A 6,874-nucleotide genomic window follows, 5' to 3' on the forward strand; every position below is an offset into this window, starting at 1 on the left:
ACTCAAAATGGATTAAAGACCTTAACATCAAACCTGAATCTCTGAAACTACTGCAGGACAGAGTAGGAGAGACACTTGAACTTACAGGCACAGGCAGGAACTTCCTGAACAGAGTCCCAACACATTGGGACAACTAATTGGAGAAAGACTTGACAAATGGGATTACCTTAAAATGAAAAGTTTCTGCACAGCTAAAGCTATAGCAACCAAGCTAGAAAGACAACCAACTAACTGGGAAAAAAATATTTACCAGCAATATATCAGACAAGGGGTTAATATCCACTATATACAGGGAACTCAAGAAACTAATCCCTCCCAAACCTAACAAACTAATTACTAAATGGGCAAGGGAACTAAAGAGAGACTTCTCAGAAGAAGAGATAAAAATGGCAAAGAAACACATGAGGAAATGTTTACCATCCCTGGTTGTGAAGGAAATGCAAATAAAGACAACCATGAGATACCACCTTATCCCAATCAGAAAGGCCACCATCCTAAAGTCAGTCAACGACAAATGCTAGAGGGGATGCTGAGAAAGGGGAACCCTATTACACTGTTGGTGAGAATGTACACTTATACAACCACTTTGGAAAGCAGTCTGGAGGGTCCTTAGAAAGCTAAATATTGATCTCCCTTATGACCCAGTCATACCACTTCTAGGCATCTATCCTGAACAACAGGAACCAGTATACAAGGACACATGCACCTCCATGTTTATTGCAGCACTGTTCACAATAGCCAGGATATGGAAACAACCCAGACGTCCCACCACAGATGAATGGATCGAAAAATTGTGGTATCTCTGCACAATGGAATATTATGCAGCCATTAGAAAAGACAAAATAATGGCATTTGCAGGGAATTTGGATGGAGCTAGAAGAAATCACGTTGACCCAGGTAAGCCAAGAACAAAGAGACAAACAGCACATGGTCTCCCTGATAAGTGGATGTTAAATCCAAAATGTAAGATGATACAACAAAATTAACAAGACTTAAGAAACAAAAGACTTCCACTCATCTGGTTGAATCACTACTAAATAACCCCACACTGCTGATCACATATATGGTATATATGTGCACACTGGAGGGAAACCAGGAGGATGACACAGAACTAGAGGGAATCAGGGAAAAACTTACAACAGTAGGACCCATCAGCTGCACTGGACATTGACCAAAATGAACTAAGCAACTAATGGCAGAGATGGGAGGGAGGGAACAAGTGGGAAAGAGGGAACAGCTGACACTATACAAAACAAAAGAAATGTACATATCACCCAATGTGGAAGAAATAACTGTATTGCAAAGCTCATAGAACTCACAAATGTTATAGACCATGATAGACAATTTGCCCCATGAAAGTTAGAATGTGTTTGTGACTTTAACTAAGCATCATTTTCCCACAATACTGTGAAATTTGGGAAATTATGTAACCACTTAATCACAATAAAAATTTTGAAAAAAAAAAAGAAATGGAAAGACCTGGGACAAATTACGTTAAGTGAAGTCAGACCCAGAGAGACAAAGGACCCATGTTTTCCCTTAAATGTAGAAGCTAGATTTAGCTTACAAACTCCTAAGTAATATGTTGGGTGGTATGCAAGCGTGGACCATGAACTGAAATACATTAGATCTCAAAGAGTGTAAATCTTTGGAAAGCCAAAATCAAAGTTCAGCAAAATGAAACAGGAAGAGGGTACTTTAAAGGGGTGAGGGTGGAGTCAAAGAGAAAGTGGAAGACAAAGAAGAGAAGACAAGAATCCAATGTATGTCTTACAAACGTAAGAAGAGGGAGGGAAGAAGGTGGGGAGGGAGGGATGTGTGAAACTGTTGGAAATGGTAACATTGATCAAGATACACTGTATTCATAAACTGCTTTGTTAAATGACAATTCCCTTTTACAATTACTTAAAGATAATAAATAATTCTTAAAAATTAAAAAAATACTATACAACTTAAAAAAAAAGAAAGAGCTGTCAAACCATCACACATTTGATGTTAAAATTTCCATGTGGAAGAATCAATGGACATTCAGGAGGAAGGGAGGTACTCTACCCTTCTCTTCTCTGTCATTCTTTTTTTTTTGTCGGTTGTGGGGCTTGAACTCTGGGCCTGGGCGCTGTCCCTCAGCTCTTCAGCTCAAGGCGAGCGCTCTACCACTTGAGCTACAGCGCCACTTCCGGTTTTCTGGTGGTTTATTGGAGATAGGAGTCTCCCGGTCTCTCCTGCCCGGGCTGGCTTTGAACCGCGATCCTCAGATCTCAGCCTCCTGAGTAGCTTGGATTACAGGTGTGAGCCACCAGCGCCCGGCTTCTCTGTCATTCTTTTAGTTGGTGGGATATCCCATGATCTCTTGGAAGGGTTCAGAATTTGAGCATAAGTAAAGGAAATAAGCAAAGGATTTAATCTATCATCATCACTTTCCAGAGCTGTAATCTACAATAGAGTTTTTTTGGCCTTTCTAAGACTCAGTTTTCTCATCTGTATAATACTACCACCTGAGAGCATCATTAGAAAGATTCAATTGCACATGTAGCACATTGGTTCAGAACAAGTGCTTCACAAGTAACAGCTGCTGCAGTTATCTACTGTTAGCTAATACAAAGCATAAAACAATAACATTCCTATTATGCTAATGAATTCTGTGGACTAAGAATTTAAGACTAGCACCAGAGAAACAATTCTCTATAATGTCTGGGGTCTGAGTTGCAGTGGCTTAAATGACTGGGGCTGAGATGGCTTCTTTACTCACACATCTGGTGGCTGGGCTGAGCTGGCTAAAGAATAAACTCAATTAGGATTGTGGGCTGTAGAACTTAACATGGGATCTTTCCATGCAAGAGAGCTTGGGCTTCCTTACAACATAGCAACCTTGACTAGTTAAACCTCTTACTGGTGACTCACAACTATTAGCTTATATTATCAGCTTTCATGACAGATTTAAAACATGGCTCCAGATTCTACCAAGGTTTTACATCTAAAAGTTTGCAATTACCACAAAAATAATTCAATAGGTAAAGGACTAGAATAAAAAAATAAGGGTTCCTTGAGATGGTGTGTGCACTGGAGCTTTGAAGATTTTAGATTTTGATACCTAATTATTCTTGGCTTGCAAGGATTCTTGCTAATTTTGTTCTAGCAGTTCTCTTCCTCCTCCCATTATTGTTCTTCTCCCATTATTATTAGGCTATAGCAGGCTGCACCTGTACCCCAACTGGTTCTCTGACTTTCTGATTCACAAACATTCTTGGCCACTGCTTCAAGTCCTTTTCTCACCGGACAGAGGTGAGGTTTAGTGAAGCTCCACTTTAAATATAGGAACTCTTCACTTAGGGTCCTTGACTTTGATCATAGAACAAGAATTTCTGGACAAGTCACAGTGGTAAGAAAACTTGGCAGAGCTTTATTAAGTAAACAAGCAAGGAAACGGACAGACAAAAAAGCAGACAGACAGAAGGACAGGAGCACACTCTAGCAGAGTGTGGGTGCTCTCATAGGGACACAAAACACAGATACAGACACAGACACACAAGCAGACACCCAGAGAGAGACACCCAGCTCCTTGGGCTGTAGGATATTTATAGGGTAAAGGCAGGGGAGTCTAGCTTTAAGTTATGCAAAGTGAGGTGCTTTGTCTTTGCATTAACTACACCTGGTGTTATCTCTGAGTTTTTAGGTAAGAATGCATTCTGCCAGAAAACAGATCCTTATCCTTGAAACAAGGAGAAGCCCTGCTATCTGCATTTTGGGGCATCCTGTCAGGCAGTTGTGATTCTGGGGTGGGAAATGCTTTCCTCAGGAAAGGTTGCATTCAGTTGCCTCCCTTTGAAGCAAAGATAGCATTTCTAAGTTTCTAAATACCATATTTCTGAGTTGCCTACACCAGGCCTCAGTTTCCTTAAGTTATCTTGCTTCACTTTTCTGTTTTCAGGACAGGCTGTTTTCTTCTAGGTCACAGTTGTGGGAGGCCAAAACTGGGGAAGCTATCGGGACATGTGTGTGAATGCAGGATGGGTTGATGGGAATGCATACTGCTTAGCATTTACTATATGGTTAGCACCAAGTAAAATTATGCATTTGTCTTTTAAAACAAAAATATCTTGAAGATCCTGAAAACATGACTTTCAAAATAGAGTACTGTTGCTGTATATATGTATGTATATGCCTCCTTTTTGTTGGTTGGTGGTGGTGGGGCTGGAACTCGGCCTAAGGCGAACGCTCTACTGTTTTCTGGTGCTTTATTGGAGATAAGAGTCCCGCCGGGCGCTGGTGGCTCACGCCTGTAATCCTAGCTACTCAGGAGGCTGAGATCTGAGGATCGCGTTTCAAAGCCAGCCCGGGCAGGAGAGACCGGGAGACTCCTATCTCCAATAAACCACCAGAAAACCGGAAGTGGCGCTGTAGCTCAAGTGGTAGAGCGCTCGCCTTGAGCTGAAGAGCTGAAGGACAGCGCCCAGGCCCAGAGTTCAAGTCCCACTACCGACCAAAAAAAAAAAAAAAAAGAGTCCCATGGACTTTCCTGCCTGGGCTGGCTTTGAACCATGATCCTCAGATCTCAGCCTCCTGAGTACCTAGGACTACAGGCATGAACACCAGTGCATGGCTCTAATGATTTTTAACATTTTTAAATTTAATTTTTTTATTGTTATTATAAAGGTGATATGCAGAATTACAGGTTACAGTTAATGTAAGTCAGGTAATGAATACAGGTTAAAGTTACATAAGTCAGGTAATGAGTACATTTCTTTTTGGACAATGTCACTCCTTCCCCTAATTATTTTTCTTTCAACTAAGAATGTAGAAGAATCCCGGCTCCTACAAATATATTTCCTGTAAATTTATCCACCGGCTCAGATAAAAAGGGCAAGGAGTTTTGTTTTTTTTTTTTTGGTCGTGGACCTGAACTCTGGACCTGGGTGCTGTCCCTCAACTCTTCAGCTCAACGTTAGCCAAGGCTAGCGCTCTACCACTTGAGCCACAGTGCTACTTCTGGTGTTTTCAGCTTATGTGGTGCTGAGGAATCGAACCCAGGGCCTATGCGTGCAAGGCAAGCACTCTACCACTGAGCCACCTTCCCAACCTGGCAAGGCGTCTTTATAAGCTGTAGTGGCTCTGCCCCACTCATTGGATGGTGAAGCTTAGCAGCCATGCTCTCTAGATCATGACATATAGCAAAGAAGTCACATGCAGGGGACAGTGTACAGAAAGGGCCACAGGCCAGGGGCCAGCATATGTGACAAATAGCAGTTTCCAATGAAATAAAAAACACCCCCAAACATCCTATTTACTTTGACACCTTTACACCTCCCAAGCTTCCTATGTACCAAAACACCTTTTATACCTCTCAAAAAAACATCCAAGTCTAAGGCCAAAGTACCTTCCAGGTTTCGGAGCTTTTCCTGAGGTCTGCTACATTTCAGTAGCCTGATATTTAACTTGTTTATTATTTCAATCTTTACTTTGGGTATTTTCCTCTGGAATTTCCCTTTAGTGCTTTGCCCTATTTTTAATAATTAATAAATTTGTTCACATTTTACAAGAATGTCCTTTACTCTATTGTTTTTCTTCTTTCTGTCTGGCAGGTGTCACTGGCTGGACCACTAGTTAACCATCAAAGAGAATCCTGTTGTGGCTTATTAAAAGATCATAAAGCTTCTTAGAGTTACTTAATGTATTTCTCCCTTTGCTACTGGACAAAGTGAGGATAAGGGATAAAGGGAATGTGGTCAACTTCAAATGAGGACATTCGCTGCCTCCTGACCACCCCCAGGCTCCAGCTTGCATCTGGCTTTTTTTTTTAAAGGTGATTACCTGAAAAGAATAAGGAGACAGAGTGAGTCTGTGCAAACCATCTCCATACCTGACCAGAGGACCCAGCCCTTCCATAGTCCCATGTGTTTCATCAGACTAATGTAATGACAGACAGCCTAGAATTCAATAGGAAACTTTGCCTTTAGCTTTGCTTTTGTGTGTGTTTTCTTAGCCAGCGCTGATTTTGCCTCTGGTCTTGCTAAGTGCCTGTACTTGGAGCCCTCATATTTTATTTTACCATTTTATGGCGATTACGTTTGAGCTTTATAATGTCTACTCCTTCAATATTGTGGGCTTTTGGCTATTGTCTCTCTGTTTGAAATTGGATCATAGGAACTTTTTCCACATAAACTTTTCACTGTAAGAGTCAGTCTAAAAATGTCTCTGGAAACTATGCATGGAGTTAAATGAAGCCAGACTTTAAAAAGTCTCTGAACTAGGGCTGGGAAGTTGGCTTGCCTAGCATGCATGAGGCCCTGGGTTTGATTCCTCAGCACCACATAAGCAGAAAAAGCTGGAAGTGGCACTGTGGCTCAAGCGGTAGAGCACTAGCCTTGAGCTGAAGAGCTGAGAGACAGCACCCAGGCCCAGACCAGAGTTCAGGCCCCATGACTGACAATAAATAAATAAATAAATAAAAGTCTCTAAACTGGCTATGTAGGAAGGTGAAGGTACTTAGGGGTAGACTTGAGGAGCAGAATGGGCTGCTGTACTGCTAAATGGGGGGGGGGGGAGGGGACGGGGCTTCCCTGCAAGTAAACCATGCAGGCTGAGGACAAACTGATGGGAACTTGGCCCCATAACCCAGTCTTCATTTAGATTTTTTTCCCTACCCGATGTCTCCTTCAGGATGCCACATTTAGTTGGTCACATACCTTCAATCTCTTTGACTACAATAGTTTCTCAGCATTCCCTTAGTTTTGATGATCTTGACAGTTTTGGGTCATACTGGTCAGGTATTTGTTAGAATGAACTTCATTTGGAATTTGATGTTTTTTCATTAGACTGGAGTAGGAATTTGGGAAAGGAAGACTGTAGGTAATGTGACACTCCTATCACATCCAAT

This window comes from Dipodomys merriami, unplaced genomic scaffold, assembly GCF_024711535.1.
Source record: "Dipodomys merriami isolate MVZ:Mamm:240054 unplaced genomic scaffold, mDipMer1.0.p SCAF_9, whole genome shotgun sequence".
In the NCBI taxonomy this organism is placed as follows: Eukaryota; Metazoa; Chordata; class Mammalia; order Rodentia; family Heteromyidae; genus Dipodomys; species Dipodomys merriami.